Here is a 14,043-nt window from a genome sequence, read left to right as displayed (position 1 = left end):
CTAAAGAGGGGAGGGTGTCATGGACCATGCCTTAGTCCAGTGTAAGGCCGTGGTCCATGGCCGAGTGGTACTGGGGAGACTGTACCAGGTTCGAGTGAGCTGCTATGACTTTTTGGCGCTCCGGTTCGAATCCTGGGTTTCTCTCCCACTAAGCTCGGCACGTGCTCGGCTAGCTGCGAGTCTATTTCAGCAGCTACCGGCACGGAACACCCAAGTGCCGCGTGAGCCAATCGGAGGCTATTCCGCCTTCCCCGCTCCGGAACAACAATGTTCCCACGAGTCTTACGACGAGCGGACGGCGATAGCATCTCCGCGTGGCTCTGTAGATCCGATCATAGCGTGATCGGGTTAAGCACGCCATACCTTATCAGTATGGCCTGTTAACCCCGCACGCTACGGTATCTACGGTGATTAAACTCTTCCGAGGCAAGAGTGATCACGTAAGCAGCATAGCATAAATAGTGGACAAGTTCCACGACTAATAATCATCAATTAATCTTCAATTCAACTTGAGCACCAACCGGACTGTTGGTGACTCCGTTACCGCTCCACTGTGCCCGAGTCTATGTGCTCCTCGGGCTCCCAAACGTCATCGTCTTCGGTGTAGCCGACCCACCGGACAAGGTAAGACCTTCTTGACCCATGGATCGCATGTGCTAACAATTCTTCGACTTCATAGGTTTGTTCGGCCACTTCATCAGCGTCCCGGATTGCATACGCTGGAGGTGGCCCGTGGTGAAGCTTCAGGCGGCCGATGTTAAACACTCGGTGCGCCTTGGAATCCGGAGGCAATTGTAGTTCTGCTGCATTGCCTCCAATCTTTAATATTTTAAAGGGGCCGTCATATAGACGCCCCAGCTTTCTCTTTTCGTTGTTTTTTCGCCGGACGTAGGCATAACGTCCCGGCTCCAATGCTTCTTCTGGCTCGGTCCTTCTTTGTTGGCCTGTTTCTCCTGTTGTTCCTGGGCCCTTTGCATTGCATCGCGCGCCTGGTGAATAGTATCATTAAGGCACTGGAGATATTCTCCTGATGCCGGAATGTTACTAATCGCTTGGCGTGCAATGCCTGTGGGACTAAAGCCATAGTTGGCTTGAAATGGAGTAACGCCAATTGAAGAATGGACTGAGTCGTTGTAAGCAAATTCAATTAGAGCAAGGAGGGACTCCCAGCTGCTCTTGTTTTGAAGCGTGAAGGGCTTCAACATCTGCTGGACAGTTCTGATCGTCCGTTCAGACTGTCCGTCCGTCTGAGGGTGCGCCGCCGTTGACATTTTGAGGCGTGTGCCCATCGATTTGTGCAATGCTTGCCAGAAATTGGACACGAATCGCGGGTCCCTGTCCGAAGTGATCGTGTCTGGCAAGCCATGGAGTCGGAATACTCCTTTAACGACAGGTCTGCTGTCTGCTCTGCCGTGATGGTCTCTTTGCACGGCAGGAGTGTTGTCATCTTCGTGAGGCGATCTGTAACGACCAGGATTGTGTCGTTACCGCTTGGAACTGCTGCTGGGAGGCCTGTGATGAAATCCATTGCGATTTCCTGCCACGGCCTCGTTGGAATTGACATTGGCTGGAGTAGCCCTTGCGTCAATCCTGTTGCTGGCTTCGAGAGCTGGCACTCCAAGCACTCTCGAGTGTACCGCTGGACATCTCGAAGCATCTTGGGCCAGTAGAATGCCCGTGCAAGTTTCGCATATGTCCTCTCGACGCCCGGGTGGCCTGCAATTGGGCTGCTATGATGATCATGGATTAGTTTTAGCTTCGTAGACTCGTCACTAATACACAATCGCCAAGGCAAGTCCGAATTGTTCCTGTAGTAGAGTAGACCGTCCTCCATAGTGAATCGATCTTTGTCTCCGGGCACCCAATCGTCCTCCTTTGCTTGTAGATCCTCCAATCGCGTCTTCCAATCCTCGTTCTCTGCATAGGACGCTCGCAATACTGCTTTCTCGTCCTCCTCGGTAATTGGGCATAGGAATTTTATTCTATCCTAGAGAGGGCATCGGCGACAGGGTTTTCGGTGCCAGGAGTATAGACAATTTCGATTGGAAATTGATCTAGCTTTTCCCTCCACCTTGCCAACCTGCCCTCCACTGCCTTCTGGGATATGAAATCCTTCAACGACTTGTGGTCAGAGTGAACCACAAATGGTTGAGCCACGAGGAACGGCCTCCATTTGGATACCGCATGCACAATTGCAAGGAGTTCTTTGTCTCGAATCGGGTAATTGAGCTCAGCTTTGCTCAATTTCTCGATTCGTAGGCGCAGGGATGCCCATTCTGCATCAGTACTGCTCCTATCGCTTTTGCGTTTTCGGACGCATCAGTGAAGACTTCGAATTTCCCGTGCGGGTCAGGAATTCGGAGGCACGGCGCCGTTGTCAAAGCGCGTTTGGCCTCAAGAAACTCTTTTTCACAGACCTCGTCCCACTGGACCGGTCTTGTATTTCGGTTGGACTTCGAGGAACCCGCCCTCGACGTCAAAGTCGCAACCATTCCAGAATAGTTTTTAATAAAACGCTTGTAAAAATTGCACATTCCTACAAAACGTTGTAAATCCTGTATTGTTTTTGGTCTCGGAAATTGTCGCACCTTTGAAATTAAGCTTTCGTCGGTGCGAATCCTTCCTTCACCAACCACATACCCCAGGAAGTTGACGCGCTTCCTGAGGAATTCACACTTCTTCGGGCTCGCATAGAGCCCGGCGTCTCTTAAACGCTTGAAGACCTCATTGAGGTGCTTCAAGTGGACCTCTTCTGTTTCCGAGAAAACAAGGATGTCGTCCATGTAGACGACCACGTACTTGTTCAAAAGGTCTCGGAAGAGGTCATTCATTATCGATTGGAAGGCGGCCGGGGCGTTTGTTAAACCGAACGGCATGCCTTTCCATTGATAATGCCCCAAGGACGAGCTGAATGCTGTCTTTGGGCGATCCTCGGGCGCTACCTGGATCTGATGGTAGCCCGAGGCCAAATCGAGTTTGCTGAAGACTCGTGCCCGGTAAACACGGTCCAGCAACTCGTCAATCAGGGGCAAAGGATATTTGTCCTGATTGTCTGCTCATTAAGGCCACGGTAGTCTATGCACATGCGTAGACTGCCGTCCTTTTTCTAACAAACAGGACGGGAGCGCCGTAGGGCGACGTGGACGGCTCAATTCGCCCTGCCTTGATCAATTCTTTGATCTGGCGCTCCAACTCTTGCGTTTCCGCCCAGGACATCCTGTACCTGGGGCGATGAACAGGCTGAGCTCCCGGCACAGTTTCGATGTGCAAGTACGGGAGCTTTGTCTCCATAGGTAACGGCGGCAGGACAGCCGGTAAAACGTCCTTGTTTTTCTCTAACACCGCTAACAATTTAGGATTTCCGTCGCTGAGGTCTTCCAGGGACACGGTCCCGTCCTCAGCGACGCTAACGGTGAAGAGTATCAACTCTTCAACCTCCTCTGGGCGGGCCAATTGTTTCCTCATCGCCCGTTTCGACAGGCAGAGGATCTCAATTGGTGCCGCGGATACTTTCTTCTTGTCTGGTTCCACTAGGGGAACCAGCGCTCTGCCGACTCGGGCCTTGGAGCCCTCTATCTGGACGTAGAACTCGTTCCAGAAGGGGATTCCAAGAATGGCATCGTAGCCCGAGTGCTGATCGAGGACGAAGAAGCACTGAGTTGTTTCTTCGTCTCCGATTCTGACTTTAACTGGGAGGGTCTGATGTGTGATCAGAACCCTCTCCTTTGTTTTAGCAGCGAGGTGGACTTGCTGTTGCTTTGTCGGCACCAGACCAAGTCCACATCGCTCGGCAAAGCTGTGCGACATTACATATGTTGCACAGCCAATATCCAGGAGGACGCGGCTCTTGTGCCCGTCCAACTGGCAGTCGACCTGCGGCGGTGAAGACACTGCCGGGGGAAATACTGTCAGCTGGCCACAAGACACCGGTCTTGGGATGTCCTCCGCTTCTGTGAACTCCTCTTCGTCCTCGGAGAAGTCCGCTGCTTCCAGGAAAATCTCGTCCGTGTCGTCCTCACCCTCTGACGACCCTACTTTTTCCTCCTTTTCGGGCTCTGGACCCCAATCAGACTCGTTAAAGCTATGGTGCGAGTCTGTTTCGTCTTCGAAGGCCTTGCTTGCGGCCTTCAGCACGTCTGCTGGTATTCCCAGCTCTTCCTCTTCTGCCTGGAAGGCTCTCTGCGCGGCGTCTAGTACTTCAGCCGGCAATCCTGTTTCTTCCTTGCGTTCTGCGAACACACTGCGAGCTGCTTCCATTATTTTTGAAGCTAAGTCTACTGCCTCTTCCTCATGCTCTTCTGCCCCTTCCTGAACCATTGTTGCGCACACATCCAAACTGTTACTGTTGCTAGTAGAATAGGATCGTAAATAAGATTTTATTTTCTCACCTAAGTCTCTAACTAGTTGGTCAACTGGGTCTACATCCTCCGAAGAAGAAACTGTAGCTGCATTGACCCTCGCAACTGGCTTCGCCCTTGGTTTCTTGGGCTTGCCTTTGGAACAATTCTTGGCGATGTGTCCTTTTTCGCGGCAGCGGAAACAACGGCCTTCGCGAAACAAGGTAAACACATCGCCCGAGGAAGCGCGCAAAACTTTTAACGCGTCCACCAGCATTGGGTCGCTTGGTGGTTCTTCCTTTCGTGCGCTACTGCCGGACGCGTAGCTTGTCTATTAGGATGTCTACTGGGTTGCTACTATTCACAAGGGTTTTCTGAGGAACTTCTTGTATTTACTAGTTAGTTCAAAGTTAATTGATTAATTCTAACTCATTCCTATTTATACTAATTTGGATGCAGATCCTCTGGATCTGCAATCCATTGGGACTGCTTGTTCCCTTGGTGCTTCGTAGCGCACTGGGGTGCGCTACCGGCGGGTTCGTAGTTTAACGACGTTGCGGTCGGTCGCGGTTGTCGAGGGGTTGGGCGTGTATCATAACACTCTCCCCTCCTTAGATAACGTCCGGTGTTCCTTTAGTTGTAGGAGATCAATGACAATTGGTTCCGACGGGCTCATTCGGGTTTCCGTAGCGGTGTCCTTGGTGTGCCAGTAGTCCACGATTAGGGAGACGTCGATGTACGTTTCCAGTTCCCACGAGTTTGCTTCGTCTTCAAAGCCGGTCCATTTGACCAGGTATTCTAAACCACCGTCTGTGATGCGATGGTTCAGTAGGCGATCCACTTCCCAGCTTGGCAGGTCGGCCTCGGTTGTCTCCTCAGGCAGTTCGGGGGGCTCGCCGTAGTACGGCTTTAGGTGTTGAATATTGAGCACGTCGTGTGCTCGGCATCCTTGTGGCAGCTGAAGGCGAACCGCGTTTGGACCCACGAATTCTATGACCTTAACCGGGCCGTTGTACAGGCGTTCTCCTTGCTTGACGCGTTCCTTGCGTCTTCGGATTAGGACATAAGCTCCGGGCCTGATGTCCTCATGTGGGTTGGAGCGGTGGCGGTCTGTGCGCTCCTGCTGGCGCAATTTGTCCTCAGCTATCCTGTCCTTGGCCAGCGCTTGGGCGGTTGTGCGTTCCTCTCCAAAGTTTGAGTCCTGTGTTGGCCGAGTTCCCTGGAATGCGGGCATTGAAAGCGGTTGGAATCCGTAGTTGAGGAAGAAGGGGGACATTCCGGTTGCTGAGTGACGGGAACTGTTATAGGCGTACTCAATCGTAGGTAGCAACAAGTCCCAATTGGCGGCGCGAGTTTCGTTCTGCATCAAAGGTCGTAACCTTTGCTTCAACGTTTGGATGGTCCGCTCGCTCTGGCCGTCGGTCTGTGGGTGGTTGGCTGTCGACCGACGGAGCTTAATATGGAGCCAGTCCATTAATTCTTCCCAAAATTGGGAGACAAAACGTGGGTCCCGGTCACTGATAATTGATGCCGGTAACCCGTGTATGCGGTAGACATAGTGGAGAAAAAGTCTCGACACTGTGTCTGCGGTGCAAGTCAGGGTGGTGGGGATGAAATGGGCCATTTTTGTCAAGGTGTCCACCACCACCAGTATGAAGTCGTGACCTCTCTCCGACTTCGGCATAGGACCGACAAAGTCCATTGAAATAATTTCCCAGGGCCTGCTCGGAATTTCAATTGACTGAAGCAGGCCTTGAGGTGCTGTATGTGGCACCTTCGTCAATTGGCACTCGTGGCAGTGTTTGACAAAGTTTTTAACGTCTTTGTCTAGGTTAGGCCAATAATAATCCTTTGCGACCATGAACCAAGTACCTGAGACGCCTGGGTGTGCTGCCACGTAGCTGCGATGACAGTCCGAGAGGATTGCTTTCCTCAATTCCTCTCCTGCGATGACCAATCGCCACGGTTCGCAGGCCGCGCTGTGGAAATACAGCAACTCATTGTTGCCCATGCAATAATGTTCCATTGTGCGATTTTGCTTGGGCACCTTGTAAAGTTTATACGCTCTAGCGGCGCGCATGCGATTAAATACGATCGCCAACTTCAAACAGCGATTCTGATCGCTACAGGCATCGTAAGAGGTTCGCGTGACAACAATTGCAGTCGCGTAATTTACCTCTTCGTGACTGTATAATTCACGCCACGCTTAGTCATACCATCGTCCTTGGTTTGTAGTCCTTATTGTAATTGAATCTTTTGTTGGAACTTGGGTATGTTCGTTCTTACAGAACATTCTTAGCTCGACCTTACAGGCGCGAAGTCATAAATTAGATCCAAAAGAGTCACGGGATCTTTATCGTAGAGTTCATTTGTCCAAACATAATTCCAGGTTGCGTCGTCGTCATAGACGAACATGACCAACTTGCAGGCTTCCTTCTCTGTCATTCCAGGGTAATTAAAAAACTTTTTTAACTCCCCGTGAGCCTTCTTCATCTCTCCATTTTTATATGCTTCACGGATTTTTGCAATTAATTCTTTTTTATGTCTGTGCAGATCTACCTTTAATATTTCGCAAACAACTTCTTCCCATTTCTTTTCTTTGATTTGGGTTTTGTCGTAATATTTAAGGTATCTGTCCGGAATGTGGAGAAGGCATCGTTCGGTCTTTTCTTCTTCTGTAAATTTCCCATAGTATTTCTTGAAGAAAAATCTGAGTTTTTCAATAAACTCAGATGGGTCCTGGCCCTCGCGGTAATCAATATTTTCCGCAATTGGCACCGTTTCCCTTTCTCTTCTTTCGGCATTTTTCGCCCTTTCCTTCATAAGTTCCTTATGCGATTCAGCGACCATCTTGATTAATTCATTTATGGTTTCGCTTGCATCGCCTTGCGACGGGGGTCCCATTCGGGAAGGTAATTGACCAATGGGGTTCTCGGAGGCGACATGATGGTGGTCGCTTATGGTCGGCTTTGCGACAATCCGACTTAGTTCGTATAGTTCTTTAACCGTGAAACAGAGTCGTTCACTTTTGTCACGGCGGGATTCCGTGAAGGGTCTTGTTTCTCGTAAAAGAGCTGTATTACGAATGTCCGGTGACAAACTATCTATCTCAGATAGGAACACCTTAATTGAATAAGCTTCGCTTAAAAGTCGTCAAGATAAGTTTAATGGTTATTCACAATCTAAGGTAGACGGTGTGAAAACACTGTTAGTGAACGACTGAAGAATTCAGTCGTTCTTACAGTAATTTATATTCATAGAATTACCTAATCCAATGTGGCTTTAAGAATCCCCTTTTGTGGCTTGCTCTGACAATCACGTTTGAGTCATGCCAATATAGAGGATTCCGAGGGTTTCCCTTGGAGCCATTACAACACTGGACTAAGGCATGGTCCATGACACTCAGCCACGACTTGGAAGGGACCATCGTACAATGGTTTGAGTTTGTCCTTAGGCTGTGTGATCCGTCGTACGAGCACCCAAGAGCCGGTGGTAATCCGCGTATAATCGCTGCGCCTCCTGCGCTTTGTGTATGTTGTCCTTGGCCTGACGAATTGCATCATGGAAGTCCTCAGCCATTTCCTGAGCAGCGGGAACGTTGGAGATGGCGTGGATATTCGCCAAGGGCGGATGCTCACCATAGTAGAGCTTGAAGGGAGACTCGCCTGTGGATGCATGCGGAGCATCGTTGTAAGCGAACTCCGTGGCGTCAATGAGATTGCTCCACTTGCATTTGTCCGGCAAAGTGGCGATCGAGGCGCGGAGCATCAGTTCGATGGTCTGGATGGTCCTTTCCGATTGCCCGTCCGTTTGCGGGTGTGAGGCTGTGGACATCAGGAGCTCCGAGCCAATGATTCCTTGGAGAGCGCGCCAGAACTGGGAAGTGAAGCGAGGATCTCGATCGCTAACGATGGAACTTGGGACTCCGAAACGCTTGACTGCGTGTTTGAAGAACAATCTGGCTGTTTCTTCGGCTGTGACGTTGTTGGTGGTGAGAATGAGGATCACCAGTTTGGTCAGGCGATCCACAATCACGAGCACGAAGTTGTAGCTGAGTCTTTGGAAAGGGGCCAACGAAATCTATTGCGATCGATTCGAACTTCCGAGAGGGGATCGGCATCGGGTGGAGTGTTCCTTGCGGCTGCTGATGTGATGGCTTAGTGACCTGACACTCGTGGCATTTGGCAACAAAAGACTGGCAGTCCTTCGCCATCGTATGCCAATAATAGTGTCGGGCCATTTTAGCCAAGGTCCGTTTCGGTCCAGTGTGTCCGGCGATGGGGATCATGTGATTGTCGTGCATGATCCGTTCCCTAAGTTCCTTCCCGGCGATGCAGAGCCTCCAATGGGTGCGTTGTTGGGCCGGAAGTAGAGCAGACCATCCCGAAGCTGATATCGTGTGAGAGTGAGCGATTCCGGATCAGCGTTCGGGTCCTTGAGTTCCTCTAAAATCTTCACAAAGCGGGGATCCTGATCGTAAGATTCCTTGAGGCGTTCCATCCAATCGGGTTGTTGTTCCAGGCGAACGCTGTGGATGCGAACGCGAGACAGGGCATCGGCGACTTGATTTTCGCTTCCAGGCTTGTATATGATCTCCAGATCATACTCAGCAATCTCATCCAGCCATCGCTTCTGGCGCTCGTTAAGTTTTTCTGGTTCAAGATGTGAACAAGCGAGCGATGGTCGGTGTAAACCTTGACTGGTTTACCGGCGAGGAAGGGCGCCACTTGGAAAGCGCGTGTTTGATGGCGGCAAATTCCTTGTCGTGTACCGCGTAGTTGAGCTCGTGCTCGTTCAGCTTCTTCGATTCGAACGCACACGGGTGCCGTTCTGAGTGAGTACTGCGCCAATGGCCTTGGCGTTATCGGAGGCATCAGTGGTGACCTCGAACGGCTGATGCGGGTTCGGGATCCTAAGAACAGGAGCAGTGGTGAGAGCTTTCCTAGCTCGTCAAAGGCCAAGTCCATGGCGTGAGTCCAGTCCAATCCGTGGCGGTTTCCTTTCCTCCAGGCGATCCAGTGGCAGACGTCAGTGGCGCGGCAATCTTGGAATAACCGCGGATGAACTGCTTGTAGAAGTTAGTCATTCCGAGGAACGACTGCAGTTCCTTGATCGTGGTGGGCTTGGGAAACTCGGAGACAGCTTCCACGAGGCGCGGGTCGCATCGTACGGTTCCATCCGAGATGACAAATCCTAGGTAGTCAATTTCGTCCATGTAAAATGACGACTTCTTGATGCTGGCAAACAATTGGTTGTCGCGCAGCCTCTGGAGCACCTGACGGATGTGCTTCGTGTGTTGATCGCGGTCCTTTGAGAAAATCAAAATGTCGTCTAGATAGACGACCACACACTCGTCAAGCATATCCCGGAATATGTCATTCATCATCGTCTGGAAGGTGGCGGGCGCATTAGTGAGTCCGAATGGCATGACGTTCCATTCATAATGCCCGTAACGAGTCCGAAAAGCTGTTTTGTGCCGGTCTTCTTCTGTGACCAGCACCTGATGGTATCCCGAGACCAAGTCGATCTTGCTGAAGATCTTGGCGTCATAGACTTGGTCCAGAAGCTCGTCAATGCGCGGAAGGGCGTAACGATTTTTGATCGTTAAGTTGTTTAGCGCCCTATAGTCGATGCACATTCGAAACGAGCCGTCCTTCTTCTTGACAAAAAGGACTGGGGCACCATAGGGAGACGTCGATGGCCTGATTTTTCCTGAGTCGAGGAGTTCCGTGAGTTGTCGTTTGAGTTCCTGGAGTTCCGGTTGGGACAAGCGGTAGATTCCCTTGTACGGTGGCGCGGCTCCCGGGACCAATGGGATCTTGAGGTCGACCTTACGCGAGATTGGTGGTCCGTCGGGGAGCTTGTGTGCGAATACGTCCATGTATTCGCCGAGGAGTTCCGGAGTTAAGTTTTGCGGCTTGTCCCGAAGTTCGTGCAACCGAAGGGCGAACAGTGCATGAACCTCCTTGCGTTTCCGAACCAGGCGAGCAAAGCCACGACCGCTCATTTGTTGAATCTTGAGTGGTGCCACTAGCGGGTTCTGAGTGGGCACCGTGCAGCGGTCAACGGTGACTTCGCGGAGTTTCCAGTCTATCTCCGGCGCGTGTTCCTCGAAGAAGGGAGTTCCGAGAATGAGATCCGTTTCCGAGTCAGCGACGTAGAATCGCTCCTGGTACTCGTGGTCACCCAATCGAAAGGTGACAAGTCCTGTGTGTGCCGAGATTGCCGGGGAGCTGTCCTGGTTTCCGAGAGCTAAGGTGACAGGCAGCTGGGGAATTTCCATAACGTCCAATCGGAGCTTGGTGGCTAAGCGCTTGGACATGAGCATCGTTTCGCAGCCCGTGTCCAGAAGCGCGCGAATGAAAGTTCCTCCGATTTGGACTTCAACCTCTGGAGCTTTGACGAATTTGGGGCGAAGCTCATGGAGTCGTAAGAGCTTCGGCATTTCCTCAGGTGACACGGTAAGGGCGGTGATCCGAGGCGCAGGGTCCAGGGGTTTCCAAGTAGTTGTATCCGTTTGCAACTCGTCAATTATCGGTTGGACGAGGCATGCGACTTCCGTAAACGGCGGTGGGGCAACGTGCGTTGTGCTAACATCTTCGGGGCGTCCAGTGGTATCCATGACATCAGAGTGGGTAGGAGAGAGATTGTCCAGAGGCGTGGTAGGAGAGGTTGGGGTCGGGTTTGGCCGTGATTCCTTGGCCACTGGAGCGGAGAAAAGGTGCTCGAATCCTGGCGGTGGCGGCGTTTGGCGTCGGAGTTCTACTAGCGTTGGGTCGTCTACTCGTCGCGCCACAGAATAAAGGACAAGTTTAATCAGATTACTATCTGCAGTATTCTGATTAGCAGCCTTTGCTGCGGGGCAATTGGCGCACTGGCAGCCATGGCCTTGAGCAGGTGCTTGAACAGCAGCTGGAGGCGCTACTTGCGCAGCTGCGACCTTAGGCTTGTCGCCACGGAAACGTGTACAAGCACTGGCGAAGTGGCCAGGTCGGCGACAGCGGAAACAGCGGCCTTCTCGCTTGAGGCGCTCGCGTTCCTGATCCGTAAGTTTACGGATACGAACTGAATCAACCATCATCGGATCGGATGCTGGTTGGGGCGGAGCAGGGGCGAAGCCAGCGGCTGACATTCCAGACCGTTGTAGAATGTCGCTAAAAAGTCCGGGAAGAGCAGAGTCCACGTTTTCCACGATCTTGGCAGCGTCCTCAAAGTGGCCAGGGTTGAGCTGCTTCAACTGGAATTGTGCCATGGGGCTGGAGCCGAGGCGGAGGCGGAGGAGGACTTCTCGGTCCGACAGATTGAGCAACGTCTTGAAGCGACGAAGCTTGCCGATGAACTCAATTGCAGTTCCAGTCTGGCGTAACTGGTGGAACTGCTCGTACAACGTGTCGTACGCGTTGGCAGGGAGGAAGTATCGCTTCATGTCTGCGATCAGCATATCCTTATCGGCGGGAGGGGTTGGGGCCTCGGCGATGCAGTTGCGGTACCATTCGATGGCTCTACCGCGGAGAAACTGGCCCATCACACGATGATGGTACGACGGCGGAACGTTGTAGAAGAAAAGGTACTCCGACATCAGATAACACCAGTTCTCGAACGTCGAGACGTCCGCCTCTCCGTTGTACAACGGTGGCTTCTCGATCTTCGGCTTTACACGAAGCTTTCTTTTTTTCTTAAAAATGCCCATTCTTGGCTTGCCGCGGAAGTTCGTGGAAGGATTCCAGCATTTTTTATAATTGAGGTTTTAGCACAGCAGTCACAGGTAGGTGACTGCTATTTCTATTTCACAACAGCCCCGCTAAATTCTAAGCGCTGTAAGACGATGGTAAAAGCCGACTTAGTTTTCTTCAAATTTACTACTCGAACGATGTGAGACTCGAACTCGGAACACTACACACATTGTCCCAACAAAACCCTTACGGCATCAATACTTTCTTATACTGTCAACGGAGGTTTCCAATTTAGGTTGGAGTCGAAAGGTTGCTCGGCAGTTGGACTGATCGTTTATGGTTTTTGAAAAGAAGATTTAGTTTACGAACGTTATAGGTAAATATGTATTGATCAGTTTATTGTTCGACAGCTATCTTAGTGTTACTTCGGGCCTATTATACTGTTGACAGTGGCAAATAGATATCTAGACCGGAGTTATCAATTAGACAGCTGGAGTATTGTCTTTGACAGTAAAAATCTCTACCATCGTAGTACATCCCTGTAAGGCCGAGTCAAGGATGTTCTGTAAAACTAATGATGATTATTTGGGAGCTAACACTAAGGTTTATATAGGAGAAAACTAGGAAGCGGGCTTAGTCCGCTGACTAAGCGTGACGTGATTATGCAGTCACATAGTCCGTGATCGGGCGACTGAAGTTAGGGTCACGCGATCCTCGTATGACCTGACTATCGTGTCCTAAAAGCCGGACGCTCTAAGCCGATTGAGCTAAGCGGGACTGGCTCGTAAAAATCTCTACCATCGTAGTACATCCCTCCATCCATAGTTCTTTGTGTTTGATTATTCTTCCGTTTTCTACGGCACAAGACTTGCGACGAATACCCTTCTCGTCATAGACCGCATTTCAACATCACATCTTCAGCCCACTACTACCCTGTCTTCCCCGTTCGAGTTCCGAGTTCTTATTTCTTACCTCCTCTTTGTTTTTCCGCAGAAAGCCGAATGAGGACTCGACACGAGCTGATTAGAAACACGAGCCACCGGAAGCAAAACGCGATAGAGTGAAAGTCAATGAATCCCCGTCGCATTAGAAGCGCAAAACGAAGACATTACGGTTCGTTGATTTGAGCGGCGAACCGAAAAGCCAAACAAGAAACCAAAACCGGCGTTCGTTTTGAGGCTTACGGCTACTTGTACTGTGAGTAGGACCGGACAATAGAAGACTGAGTTCCGTGTTCTAGTGGTATGATTTCTCCTTCACACGGAGAAGGTCCCGGGTTCGATCCCCGTTTTTTGGTTCCTCTTATTGTGAATATTGTGAATAGAAGGGAAGCTTGCTATTTTACTCTTCATGTATTCATCAAAGCTGTATACGTGTTCAGGCTTCCACTTTCTTCATTTCATTTTTCTTTTCTTTCATTTTATTTTCTATTTTTATTTTATTTGCTTTTTTCTTTTATTTTACTTACACAATATAATTCAATTCAATTCGATTCAACTCAACTCAATTTTTCCATATTATCTTTTCTTTTCTTTCTACTGTAATCAACTCAACTCAATTTTCCATATTATCTTTTCTTTTCTTTCACTGTAATAGAATACACTATATTCTATTGTATAAACTTAACATTTAATGAATGTGCGTAGCGATAGAAGATAGAGAGGTGTTGGGGCAGTAAGGGGTAGCTGAGAGCAGGAGTAATGAGCTTAGGACAAGAGTCGTAAAGTGAATGGAAATAAACTAAAAGGGTTGATGTGTCTCAAGAAAGGGGGTTGATGACCAAGGCCCCTTAATCAGTCGGTAGAGTGTGAGATTCCAAAGAGGTGCTGCACCACGGTGTTATCTCAAAGTCAAGCGTTCAAGTCGCTTAGGGGTCATGTCTTTCTTTGTTGTTCTCTTTGCTTTCAGCTGGCTTGAAGCCAACGGATACACGGACAAAGACCAGCACGCGGACTGGGAAAACGCCGGTCAAGTATATGGAGCAGTACGCCAGCGAAGCCGAACACCGGCAATCCGTGATCACGAGCATATCT

General features: G+C 50.4%; 1 non-coding gene across 1 annotated transcript; it reads left to right on the top strand.

Annotated features, from left to right (window-relative positions):
* Positions 1-13,236: 13,236 nt before the first annotated feature.
* SJAG_16321 lies at positions 13,237-13,310 on the top strand. The gene has a single exon. It is a non-coding gene; the product is annotated as a tRNA-Val (tRNA).
* Positions 13,311-14,043: the final 733 nt, after the last annotated feature.

Source organism: Schizosaccharomyces japonicus, assembly GCF_000149845.2.
Source record: "Schizosaccharomyces japonicus yFS275 unplaced genomic scaffold supercont5.4, whole genome shotgun sequence".
In the NCBI taxonomy this organism is placed as follows: Eukaryota; Fungi; Ascomycota; class Schizosaccharomycetes; order Schizosaccharomycetales; family Schizosaccharomycetaceae; genus Schizosaccharomyces; species Schizosaccharomyces japonicus.
The sequence above is the reverse complement of the archived record's forward strand: the minus strand, read 5'-3'. Positions and strand labels throughout refer to the sequence as shown.